General features: G+C 35.8%; 2 long non-coding RNA genes across 2 annotated transcripts; both read left to right on the forward strand.

Moving 5' to 3' along the window:
- The first annotated feature begins 1,481 nt into the window (after positions 1-1,481).
- Positions 1,482-2,363, forward strand: LOC110938650. Its single transcript, XR_004866070.1, has 3 exons — positions 1,482-1,743; positions 1,835-2,215; positions 2,305-2,363. It is a non-coding gene; the product is annotated as an uncharacterized LOC110938650 (long non-coding RNA).
- A 100-nt stretch (positions 2,364-2,463) lies between these two features.
- LOC118481754 lies at positions 2,464-4,281 on the forward strand. The gene is made up of 3 exons (XR_004866072.1): positions 2,464-2,601; positions 2,690-3,481; positions 3,904-4,281. It is a non-coding gene; the product is annotated as an uncharacterized LOC118481754 (long non-coding RNA).
- Positions 4,282-14,409: the final 10,128 nt, after the last annotated feature.

The raw sequence follows: 14,409 nt of genomic DNA on the forward strand, positions 1-14,409 counted from the left end.
ACATGCCGATTTTATTGTTTATCTTGTATCAAGAGCTTTCCACTTGGAATTGTTTGAAACTTATCTTTTATGCTATGTATGATAACTTGTATACTCGCCTTTGCTTTTGCATTGAACTTTATTTTAAACATGTTACAGGTTGAGGATGACGATGCTTTGAAATTGAAGTAGTGTTGATGCTTAGATACACATTTAGACGTCTTAGGTCAAATACGTTGTATAAATTTCATACTTGTTGTTGTATTGTTTTCTTGTATTTAACATGTGGTATTTCAACTTTCATATATTGTAACATTTTATTATGAATGAAATCAATTTATCTTTAATTCTATTGTCACAATTCGCGTTATGTGTGATGAGCAATCTTTGTTCGTCTCACTCCGATGTTTCCGCCATTGGTTGGGGTGTGACATTTGAAAATTTGAGCTCTAACAGCAGAAGCTCCGGCGATTTTTATCACCAAACAAGAACAGTCCGGATTTGTTATCACCGAATGGGACAAACCGATGATGGTGGTGCTAGTGGCGGCGGTGGCTGAAGCTCCCTACCGTCTGTGGGTTTGGTGGTCTTTGCAGTCGCTTGGGAATGTTGTTCCGACTGTGTAGGTTCAGTGTAGGGAGTTGTTCATGCGATTGACGTCAAATAGAATTGTTACGTTCCGAATCAGCTCGTACACTAAATAGAGCTTCAAAACATAAAAAAAAACGAGTAGTTTTAGATCTAGAACGTGTACAGATCCTCCAACAATGGATCTGCTTAACGACGATGGAGAAATTGTTGAAATATCATCTGGCGGAGCTGAACATACTGACGGTTACAACACCTAACCATTTTGTTGGCCGGAAATGTTCGAATCCGGCATCGCCGGTGATGAAGATGAAGAACCGATGAAGATGAAGATGATTTGATTTTATATATTGATAAGGGTTGTTTGATTTGGGGATGATTTATTGTCTTCTGTACATATACATACACATATTGTTATATATATAATTGGTCACCTCATCATGACACCTCATAAAAAACAAGCCATGTCATCAAAAGTTGGCCATGTCAGCAAAAAAAACTAACCAGGTTAGTGCAAAGTTAACAATGTGGTGCCACAACACACTAAGTGTTAAGTTAGGGGTTTCGGATGTCAAAGTGTTAGTTGAGGGTGGGAGCGGCCAATAGTCAATAGTTAAGTGTGATAAAATCCAATAACCTTATATATAGATGTGAAAACACTCAATATAATAAAATTAAGCTCATTTAATAAACTAAAATAGACAACAAATTTTTAAAAAGATAAAATTATACATATATTAAAAAACAAAGCCAATGAATAGTAACTACTCCATTATATTATTGTATATATACAGTTTTATTTCATCATTTCACACATTTGGGCATTTGTTAAAGTGGTTGGTATAACCTGTTTTAACACAAAAAACAACGGCAGTTCGATCCCTCTTTTTCCTCTTCCCTTTTTGGAGGCCACGATGCCCTGATAACACCAAGACACAGCTCTCCACCCCAGTTTCATCTTTAGAAACCCTAACGGCTTTCAGAGAGAGCGAGAGACGACAGGTGGTACGGCACCACCACCGGAAACACCGCCATCATCTCCAATCGCACCACCACATCTAACTATGTGCCATTACATCTTCTTCTTCGCTACCTCTACGAACCCGCCGACGTAGATGATCGGAGTTGGTCGGCTTTACGGCGTGCTCTTTCTCTATTTCTACTTTTCATGTTCAGGTTTGTTCTTTGATTTTCAACTTTAGTTATCTGAATTTGATTTTATTGTTGGGTTTATGTATGATTTTGAGTGTTCTTTTGGTTATATTAGGGTTCCGGCGAACTGATTCAAGGTGTGTGTATGTAATCTGAGTAGATCAGTCTTACCTACGGCAACTGAGAGACACTAGGTGAGCCATTTATCACTTTATATGCTCCCGATCAGAATTCCGGCAAGCCCCTTTGGGCTTGCATGTTTCGTTTCTATTTAGATCTACAAGCAAGAACTAATTTTTATTGGATTGGAGTTTAATACGATGGTTCTTCTGAATTCCTGCAACCTTTGGATCTCGAATGGTTTTGTGAGATGATGTTGAGCAGCAAATGACGATGGTGATAGTTCAAATGGTATATCAGGGGCTGCTATAGATAGTTTTAGATCATGGCCAACCTCATTCAACACGAACAGATCATAACTCTGAGCACATGAACGGTATTAAGACATTCCCGACAACTTGATTACTTGATCATATTTTTTATGTTAATTTTAAATCAAACTGCATTTGTTGTTTCACCTTCCAGGCAAGGGGTGAGCGCAGTGGCGGATCTTGCCCGTTGAACCTGCCAGGGCCGAAAGACACGGACACTAAAATTAGCACTACGGCCGAAAAACTTGCCAGGGCCGAACATAGTATATATACAAAATTTCGATTGAAATGCGGAAAATTAGCACTACGGCCGAAAAACTTGTCAGGGGCTCCACTAAGATCCGCCCCTGGGTGAGCGATCGAATCTAATAACATCCTTACGGGTGGGGTTTCAACTAGGAGGCATTTGGAGATTGAAGATATAATAGCATATTGGCATAATATGATTTAGGTATAATCAGTTTTGGAATTTATCTTTTTTAGTTTTTTTAATTTCTATAAGTTCCTTTTTAGTTTCTCATTTGTTTGCAAGCATGCAGTATTTGGATTTTGGAGAGAGAGAGATGAGGAGAGAGAGCTTAAAAAGGGTCGCTGGCCAGATCAATAAGAGTGTAAGGAGGTGCTTTTACCTCCATTGTCACTGCAATCGCTAAAGCTCGCCAGATCCAAAACACCCTCATCGAACACTAGGGTTCAAAATTGCCTTAAATCGAAGGCCCATCGGGATTACGAATGACGAAATCAGAAACGCTCTTCGAACGATGATAAGTGGAAATCGATGATGATGGGTTGTAAGGATGTCGGCAATCTGGTAAGCATCTAGATTTAAATTACGGTTTCTTATGATTATAATTTTTGTGTTTGTGTTTACGATGAGGGTTCTGTATTGATGATGAAGCTTATTGACCGGAGGTGGTTTTCCAGCAGATGGGGTAATTCTAAGAAGAAATAGAGAGAGAGAGAGGGGTCGCGCTAGCGGTTACCGGAGGGTGGAGGCAATCTTTTGCGTAGATCGGTTTATCCAAGGAGAGTATGGAAGACTCAGTACCATCATCGATGGATAGTTTTTCAACCTGTTCTCTTTACAGAGCCATTTAAACCAGCGTTTGTTCCCGATAGCAACACCAACACTACTGTCCGCCACCACCAACCTGTGCCATCGATCACCATTGTTGTCGTCTCCGGTAGCCGTTGTAAACAACCCAACCCCATGACCCCTCGCCACTACTGCCTACCATCTCCGTCACCTCCTTCGCAAGCGGGACAAGAAGAGGCAGCCATGTGGACGCGCTCACAAGCGTATCCAGTATAACCGCCATTCATCACTGCCGGTATTAATTCTCTCAATTTTCTCCATTTACTTTGCTTCTTTAAACATTTTTTAGTTCATCTGTTTTGAAGTGAATGTAACAGATGCACTGTCTTTTGAAGAATTTTAATCAAGTACAACTTAGTTGTTTTGAAAATTAATCAGGTGATGGAATCAGTTTAGTGATTTTGCATGTTTTATTGGTTATGCAACATATATGATGATTATTGTACTTAATCTTTGAATAGAATTTAGATTTTAGATAATAGCTTCAGCCATCTTTGCTTCAAAAGACTTGCTTAAACTATTTAATTATGTTAAAGGATCATATTTACACTTTTACATAGGTGTTAGCAATTCTTTTAGGTCTGAGATCATTCTATAAAACAAACACTCATTGTTAATTCCAGATTTTAACACAGACATTTGAATTTGATTATACAGGTAAAGTTCACGGATCATTGGTGCGTGCGGGCAAGGTGAGAGGCCAAACCCAAAGGTCGCCAAGCAGGACAAGAAGAAGCAGCCTTGCGGACACGCTCACAAGCGTATCCAGTACAACTATCGTTTGTCACGGCCAATGTTAATTCTCTCATTCCTTAATTTATTTGTTTTCAAGATAACACAATTAGAATGAGTTACCTGCCTAGCAACCGGCACTAAACCAATAGTAATAACTACCCAGCAACCGGGATGGAGTGGAATCTAAATTTAATTTTAAAAGTTTTTGGTTCTCCCATAATTTGTTAGAATTAGAATCGAAATTTCGTTTGTTTGGTTGAGAAATGATATTGAAATGTATTCACTTAATGGTGAGCTTGGTTTGCGACTTTGTCCCGCCGGCGCAACGCGCGGCGGGCAAAAATCTAGTCATATTAATAGGAAAAAGAACAGGAAAGTTAAAACATATACTGATATACACCGCTTTTTTAATATATGCGGCAGTAAAGTTTAGTAATTTTCCGACAATAAGCTAATACCAAACGTATTTATAATATCAAACTAATTAGTTATGAATAAAATTTCAAAAGTGTAATACTGAAAGCTAGTATACAACGTGAATCTCATATTATTAATGCATACATCAAAGTTGCATATGGAGAGCAAAAGGTTTCAGGTAATAAACAAAAGTAAAAGGGAAAATTGTTAATTATCTTGGTTAAATATTGCTTTTGTGATTTTTATGAGAAAATCCGGAAAAACGAGAGCGAAGGGCCAGACCCGAGGCTGAAATTATAAAATTAAACACTTTAACTACTTTGCTGGTCAACCATTTACTATGTAGCCTAGTGGTATCTTGGTGGTGGGATAAGGCTTATGACCATTAGGTCATGGGTTCGATTCCCACAAAAGGGGTTTTCTCAGATTTATTGGATTTCCTCCTGAATTGGTGTATAGGCATTATTGCCTATTGGAGATGGATATGATCGGGTGGTTGGTGTATAGGCATTATTGCCTATTGGAGATGGATATGATCGGGTGGTTCTGCTGGTGGCACGATGATACTCCAGTGGTCCGTCAGTGATCCAAATTTGCTGTTAAAAAAAAAAAAAGAAAAAAAAAAAAAAAAACTATGTCTCTTTGAAAACAAATTCTATAAACGAACATGTGCAACGAAAAATAGAGAGATTCATCTCAGTCAACCAATCAAATGTAAAAACTGTACACCCTCATTGAAATTGTACGTATATATATAACTAGTTGATGCACAGCCTGCGTTGCGGGGCGATGGCCGAATTATTCTCAATCAATTAAAAAAACACTATTATAGTTTTGTGAGGAAAAAAACTAAAACGATGACAAGACCGTAGTTCTGAGCTCAGGCCAAAATTGTAGTTTGTGAGAATTAATGAGCGAGTGTTAGGCAGCTCCTTGGCATGGAAAAAAATTTAATCCAGTAAAAAAATAAAAAAAAAAACACTTTTATAGTTTTGCTAAAAAAACTAAAACAACAGTAATCTTGTAATTTGAACTGAGGGCAAAGTTGTATTTGTTGACTTGGGTAAAATCGTAATTTGCCAAAAGTTAAAGTGATGGCAATACTATAAATTTGAACCAGAGATAAAATCGTAATATAACTTTGCACTAAGGACAAAACCGAAATTTTAATATGGGGACAAAACTATATTTTTAATCTGAACTGGGTCAAAATCAAAATTTTGAACTGAAGACAAAATCGTAATTTTGAATTGCGGGACAAAAGCATACTTTTATTTTGAACCGGGCAAAAACATAATTTTAAACTGAAGGCGAAATCATAATTTTTGAAACAGGGCGAAAATGCAGAATCGTCATTTTTAGTTTGAGGCAAAATCAAAAATTTATTTTGAACTGAGGCCAAAATTATAATTGTAATCTGGGGATAAAATCATAATTTTGAACCGAAGACAAAATCATAATTTTAAGGGAGGGATAAAAACATAATTTTTTTTTGAAGTGTGGGCGAAAACATAATTTTATTTTAAATTAAAGATGAAACCGTAATTTTAGAATAAATAGAAAATAATAAAACGGGCGATCTAATAGGAAAGTGCCACACAGCTGTGTGGCACTATTCCTCTAACTTATTTTTGTATTTGCCCCGCCCGCGTTGCGGGGCAATAAACCGAATATTTCTCTCTCATAACATGTATGTCTGTATAGAGGGCAAAATCGTAATTATATTTTGAGCTAAAGGCGAAATCATAATTTTAAACTAAAAGCAAAATCATAATTTTGAGCTGGGGGGGGATCATAATTTTATTTTGAACTGTGGGCAAAACCATAATTTTGAGCTGAGGGCAGAATCGTAAATTTAAGGTAGAGGGAAAACCAAAATTTGATTTTGAACGGGGGCAAAACCGTAATTTTAAACAAAGGGCAAAACCGTAAATTTAAACTGAGAACAAAATTAAAAATGAGTTTTTGAACCGAGGGCAAAAGCGTAATTTTGAGCTAGGGGCGAAATTATAATTTTATCTTGAAATGAGGGTAAAAACGTATTTTTTAAACGAAGGGCGAAAGCGTAATTTTAAACTGGAAATAAAATAAAATTAAAAAAAGTTGGTCCAATGGGGAGGGCAAAATCGTAATTATATTTTGAGCTAAAGGCGAAATCATAATTTTAAACTAAGAGCAAAATCATAATTTTGAGCTGGGGGGTGGGGGGGAATCATAATTTAATTTTGAACTGTGGGCAAAACCGTAATTTTGAGCTGAGGGCAGAATCGTAATTTTAAGGTAGAGAGAAAACCAAAATTTAATTTGAATGGGGGGCAAAACCGTAATTTTAAACGAAGGGCAAAACCGTAAATTTAAACTGAGAACAAAATTAAAAATGAGTTTTTGAACTGATGGCAAAAGCGTAATTTTGAGCTAGGGGCGAAATTATAATTTTATCTTGAAATGAGGGTAAAAACGTATTTTTAAACGAAGGGCGAAAGCGTAATTTTAAAATGGAAATAAAATAAAATTAAAAAAAGGTTGGTCCAATGGGGTAGTGCCAGGCAGCTGCCTGGCACTATTCCCCCATCTTAGAATTGTATATGTGGATAATATAATATAATATAATATAATATAATAATATAATATAATATAATATAATATAATATAATATAATATAATATAATATAATATAATATAATATAATATAATATAATATAATATAATATAATATAATATAATATAATATAATATAATATAATATAATATAATATAATATAATATAATATAATATAATATAATATAATATAATATAATATAATATAATATAATATAATATAATATAATATAATGTTGGACACAACCTATTGAATTGTCATGGATTTATAAGAATTAACATGTACAATTAAGTAATAGTAACAACTTTATAATACTTTTATATTTGTAAATTAACTAGTATTTACACCCGCCCGCGCGTTGCGGCAGGGAGTACGGATAATCAACATCAAACTACAAACTCATATAACTGTAATATCCAAAAATATACACCTATTACATCGGATAACCAAAAGTATACACATATACTCATTGCATTCTTGATGGTGGTTGGGCATTAAGCGAAACATTGATGACCCAAGCAGTGGGAGCGATGCACCATGTTAGTACTGCACATATAATCAAATAATCACAAATAGTATCTTACTACAAGGGAATAGTGAAAATCTTTTGTAAGTAAACATGGCAAGATGCAACGAACCATCTTTGCAAGAATCCTTGCCATGCATGTCTAGCTCAGAGATGGCTTCATCACATGCCTGCAATAGAGCACAACCATATACTTATCACTTCTATATATGTTAAATTTAAGAATTACCATGGATGGTGAACATGGCTTCATGATAGTTGTGATCAAGGATCCATATACTTGGATCTTCCATTTAGAAGAATGAATATTAGATGAATAAATATTAAAATACGTTTTTAACTAAAAAATGGGACTCATGGGTCAAACTGGTGAAACAGGTCGAATTCACCCAAAGCGTGTCTGTGTTTTATGTATACAACCTAGTATATCTCTATATACAAAAATTAGATAAACGAAGATTATTCCATCGCTTCATTCAATTCATGCTTGGTTCTTTCCACGAAACAAACTCTATCATATCATCCAGTTTGGTGAAAAATTAAACTGAAGCTGCGATCCATGAGCCAACTTAACAAAATCAACAGTATTCAACCAAATTTTGGACCTATAGAATAAAAAATCATCATCATACTGTGTTTTAGCAAACATATCTAGGAATCAAAAACATGGAAACAAAGGAACATGTAGACAAATCACATTAAAGTCAATAATAATCAGTTGACCTGTTTTCTCTAAATTTGATTAATTTGATCCATTACCATGATTTTACCCTTTTGTTAGCTATCACAACCTTCTAATCCATAATGAATTAAGTAAAACTAAAATCTTCTTAACTTTATATCTAGTGTGGGAATCTTCCTCTATAAGATTTTTCAAAAGAGCCTCTTTGACTTCAAAAGTCATATTTTTGTAGCTAACAAATTACAGAGTTGCTCTAAACCCAGATTAAACCTCTGAATATGTAATGCTTAAGAGTTTCTGAAGATAGTGACTAATTTAAGGCTTGGTATTTCCATGCTAATATTACCAAAATAACAAACCTAACTTATACAAATCATAAAATCTAGAGCAAAATTGAGTCCTAAATTACTTTTCCATAAGTGTATCGGAAAGTAATTTCAAAACAGAATATAATCAACATCAACGAAGATATGTTTGGTAAACTGCAAGGAGAAAACGTAATATGTACCTGGTGAAAACGACGGAGACTGAAGTGAAAATAAACCGGAGGAATGATAGGGATGACTGCACGACAACAATCCTACGACACCAAAGTCCAAAACTGACGATTGTCGCCGCCCCTACCCACTAACAGCCCGTCTTCTACCATGTCTACCCGCCCAAGCAACCGATTCCACTCATCTTCTCCGCCGCGAAACGACACCACCATCATCGGTCGCTGTGAAATCCCCAAACGCACCACTGTTACCTACGCCGGGATCCACAAGCAGCATCACCGGTTGACGGCCAGCACCCACTCCCATCGTTATCTCTCTCTCTCCGATTGAAACTCCGACGCACACAAGCAAGACCACCGGCGTCCTAAAGATAAAGTGGCCGGCCGGAGGCCATGCTGGCACTCGCTCCCGTCGGCGTCGTGTCTCTCTCTAGTAGTTTCACTCTCTCTGTCTCTGAAGTCTGAAAGCAGGGGACAAAATGGGTGAGTGGCAAAGTTATTTAAACGGTAAAATTACGAAAGTACCCTGGGAACTGTTCCTAACCCCATTCGCTATGAATAATCAAACGATCTCAATTCTTAAGGTATTATTTTTCTTGTAGTATTTGACCGTGGTAAATCATTTAAAGTTTTTAAGGAGTACATACATTACTTTTTTTTTTTTTTTACATCAATACAGCCCTAAGATTTAGATTTATAAAGACTGTAAACAAAATAATTCTTTTTTTTTCTTTTCTGAAAAGGCCTCCTTTTTAAAGGTCGTTTAGGGCCAACAAAAAACTTGGACCGGCCCTGATTAAAGCATAAAAGCTAACTGGTATTGGAGCGTCTTCAATTAACCAAAATCAGGAACACTGACACATTGTTATCTTTTAGTTAAATCTTGTTTCAATAAATTAACATTAATATAAATGCCTTTGCTACCTGAATGGCTGAATCAAACCTATACAGTAATCAAGAGAAACACTTTCTACAAACCCTAACTTTATTAGCAAAATGAAAATTCATAACCTAAATGAATACACATAAACCAAAAATCAAAATCCTTTGACTTTTTTAGTCAAACCACATGAGCCAAATCCTAAATCCTAATATGTGATAAAAACTTACCAAGAATTCTAACTTTTTACTTAAACATCGTGAATATCATCCCCTAAGCAATCAAACTTATACAAAATCAAAGCAATTTATAATCTTTACCGATGTTGATATATTAAATTACAGATGTTACCATGAGGGAGAGAAACAATCGTTGAAACCTTAATTTTATAGCTTGACGGCAGTGACGATGATGTTGGTGTAGGGCGCCTGTGTTGGTGGAAGATGACGGGTATTCGAGCGATGCGGATTGTGGTGAGGAATTGCCCGACTGTTCGAGAAGGGCATTGTGGTGACGATGGTGGTTACCAGCTAAAAAACCTTAGTTGGCAGTGTTGATTGGCGATGGACGATGGTTGTGTCGCAGATTTCAATTTGAGGGAGGGTTAGGTTGAGTGACGTAGGTTACATGGGCTACCGGCAGATGTATGTCATCAAAACCTGTAAACGGGTTTTGTAGCTAAGAGCTACGCAAATTGTTATATAAGTATAATTTATAATAATAACTTTACATAATTATACTAGGTTAGAACCTCGTGTATTACACGGGTTGAATAAATGTAATTTTATATATTAAATAATAAAAACTTATATCTTTATGAACCTTGCATATTGTACGTGTTAAATAAATGTAATTTTATATATCAAATAATAAAAAAATTATATCTTTAAAAACCATGTGTATTACACAGATTAAATAAATGTAATTTTGTATACTAAATATTAAAAATGTCGTATCTTTAAAAAAACCCGTGTATAATCGGGTTGAATAAATCTACCAAATAATAAAAAAATTACATCCTTAAAACCCCGTATATTACACGTGTTGAGTAGATATAAAAAAGATTTATATCTTTAAAAACCTTGTGTATTACACAGATTAAATAAATGTATTTTTGTATATTAAATACTAAAAACGTAGTATTTTTAAAAAACCCGTGTATAGTCGGGTTGAAAAATCTACCAAATAATAAAAAAAAATTATATTCTTAAAAACCTCGCTTTTTACTCGAGTTGAATAAACATAATTTTTTTCATACCAAATAATAAAAAAAAGTTATGTTTTTAAATAATTAGGATAACATTTAATATTAATTTATTATTTATATATTTAATATAAGATAAGTAGATGAGAGAGATATTTGTTTTAAAAATATATTAAATTAACAATTTAGATTTGAGGATAATATTTTATTAAAGTATGATAAGATTTAATATTAATTTATTATTTATTTATTTATTTAGATAAATATAAATTTGATAATACCTTAAATGAATGACACGTGTCTAAAAGTTGGTTTTCTTTTATTATAGCAGTTAGATTAGATTTGATTAGATTTGTGAAGATTTGAAATTTTAAATTAGTTTTTCTTAGGGTCGATTTCAAAGTTTCTAGTGGGTCCGTGTGTTAAAGTTTTTTGGGATTAGTAGAGATTATATTACATAAATACTAAAAACAAGTTAATGGGATGTGAGCAACCCCACCAAGACCACCTAGGTCTGCCCCTACATATATTTATGCATGCTTTCATAGGTGTGCTCATGTAGCGCAATAAGAAATTGACATGTGTGTACGATGCTCATGTAGTAAAAAATGGTTTTGGAATATGTTCGCATTTGGAGACCCATGGTGTATATTTGTGGCATAGTTTGTATGTTTTTCTACTTTGAGCAAGCTTGGAGTATTATCTAACATAAAAAATATTAGTGGTTTTTCAGATAAGATCTGAAATGTGATGTAGTGCAAAAGTATTTATATTTTGGATTACGTTTATATGATTTGTTTGTATAAATCTATTCTATTAATTGTCTGTGGCGCTAAACAAGTGCTTTAACCCAAAACCAAGGGCGGACCTAAAGTCAACCCAAGGTGGGCGGGCGCATCCCCAGGGAAAAAAAATTTAGTGCTAAATTCCGTCGAAAATCCTGTCCGCACCCCTTGAAATTTTTCGTCTGCACCCCTTAGAATTTTTTGACCGCAACCTTGAAATTTTTCGTCCGCACCCCTTAGGTAAAAAGTGTTATCAATTTATATTTTAAACCCAAATACCCATACCTTTACCCCACTTATAATTCCTAACTAGCTATCCCACTAAGTCTTAGCCCATTAACCAAACCCAACAATATTTCAAACTATAATAAAATAATTAAAGCCCAAAACCTTTAGAAATTCTCTCCTGCTCTCTCTCTCTCTCTTGCGTCCCTGCACTGCCAACGAACAACATCACCCAGCGACAACAGTCCAGCAGCCGGCAACCACCGTAATCAGCCACAATACCACCGTCGTTTGACACCAAATCTAACCGGAATCCGAACACGGGTAAGTTTCTTTGTTATTTTGATGATTTTGGTTGATATTATAGGAGAAAAAAGGGTAATAAAGTTGTTAAATAGGTTTGAAATTTTATGTGTTTTGACGCTGTTTATGGTTGTTTAGATGATTTTTAGGGTGATTATGTTGTTTATATATTTTTAGGTTGATTATATTGTTTATATATTTTAAGGGTGATTACAACTTACGTTACGATTTCTAGGGCTTGAATAGTTGAAAGTTAAAATTGAAACATTATGTTATGGAGCGATGAACTTATGTTATATAAAGAAAGAATTGCTTAAGAAATTAGTTTAGATGATATTTTGGATAGATTTCAAAAAATGAAAACCCGTAGGGCGTCGACGTTTTAATTATGTTTGTAACAAGGTTTGACATGTTTTTAATGATTATATAAATTTAGTTTGATGTTCGTTTATTTTACATGACCCGACCCGACCCGATACGAACCGATTTTTTACTTATATACCTAGGGGCCTAAAATTTTTAAAATTGTTCCGCACCCCTATGGAAAAATTCCTGGGTCCGCCATTGCCCAAAACAATTCATTAACGCATCCCTTCCGACCTGTTTTGGGGGTTTGGGTTTATGTTCGGTTGAGTATGTATCTACGTATGCTTTCGTTGCCTCGAAGGCGCAATCTTGGAGTTTGTAGGACCACATTCTTCGGGACTATGGTATTGTCGGGTTAAATTATGATTATGTGTATGCGTTGGATTGCATGCATATGTCCCTTCTGGATTTCGATCTTGGCGGTTTCTCTAATAAGGACACCCCCTAAAGCCCAGAATGCTTTGGCGAATGACCTATTTAGTAGAATTGTCCAGAGTTTGGGAGAGAAGTTTAGTCCATCCCCTTGTCAGAAAGCCGTTTTCGATTGTCTCCGGGCTCCTCATGCTCAGGATTTCCTGACAGTCATCCCCATTGAAGGACTAGGCCAACACATGTCTGCAGTGGAATACCGGTCAATTCTTAAGTACCGGCTAATGATCCCTCTGTTTCCGGTTGATGAGCCCTGCCTAGTTTGTCACAAGGCTTGGTTAGATACTTTTGGTGAGCATGCGGTCTATTGTAAGGAGTTACCTGGTTTTCAATTACAGACACGATTTGGTAAAGGATATTCTGTTTGATGTTCTAAAGCAGGCAGGGATTTCGGCAAAAAAAGGAGGCTCCAGTGAACTGATGTAGTGAGTGATTCGATAAACGAAGATCAAACACGTTGATTCTGTGAATGCCCGTGTTGTTCTTCCCCAACCCCAAAATTCAACCCAAAGGGCTCGGAATTTGAAGTGAAAAACTGTTTTTCTCAAAATTCAATTCTGATCTTTCATTTCACTAGGGCAATACATAAATAGAAACGGAAATTCAAAACGGGCCTAAAAAAGACAACGGGCCAAACACAAGCCCAAAAACAAAAAGCCCAAAATACTTGAAAAAACATAAAAATGGAAAAAACTAATAGAAATAAGCGTTTTTTCGGCACGGACGATGACCCAAACCGCCGTAGGCAGTTTGCAGCAAGTTAGAGCTCGTTCTCCCGTTCGTTTTGACTGGTCACACGTCCCAAACGGACCTCCGTAGCCCAAGTTAGAGCCATTTCAGTGAAGCCCCTTTTGTGACGCGATCTTGGGCCTCCAAGTACCGGATGGCCCGCTCCTCTACGCTTGGGCCCGCATCATGAACTTTCTGACGGATCAGCTCGATGGGAGGTCTACTCTTCGGCCAGCGGATATTCTTATGTTTGGGTAGGCCAGAGGAAAACACGTTTGTGTGGACCTTACAGGAGTGTCCCCTCTTGTTAGGCTCAGGGATAATGGGTTTGTTGCTGGCCAGGCTGCGTTGAAGGCGGAATCAAGTAAGATCGCTAAACACGAGAATGCTTGTTTAGAGAATCAACATGTGTTTATCCCATTCTCTTTTGATACATTTGGTTCCCTAGCCCCAGATTCCGTGGAATTCCTAAACAGGGTCCAACAGGTTGTGAATCATAATATCTCAACGTTTAAGGGTCGTTTCGTCTTTAGCAGGATTGGTTTTACAATTCAAAAAGGGATTGCGGCTCAGCTTGTTGCCCGTTTACCTGCAACTTGTTTTTAATTTATCACTTTGGCATTGTAATGAAGTACTATAATTAACGCATAATAATGCTTGTAATGATGAGTTAATTGACTTTTTATTAAACATAAACCATTAACACCTAACATGTCGTGATGTAACCTAATACAACTTATTAACATCTAACGAGGCCACTAAGCCCTATACAATGACGTAATATGC

This window comes from Helianthus annuus, chromosome 1, assembly GCF_002127325.2.
Source record: "Helianthus annuus cultivar XRQ/B chromosome 1, HanXRQr2.0-SUNRISE, whole genome shotgun sequence".
Lineage (NCBI taxonomy): Eukaryota > Viridiplantae > Streptophyta > Magnoliopsida > Asterales > Asteraceae > Helianthus > Helianthus annuus.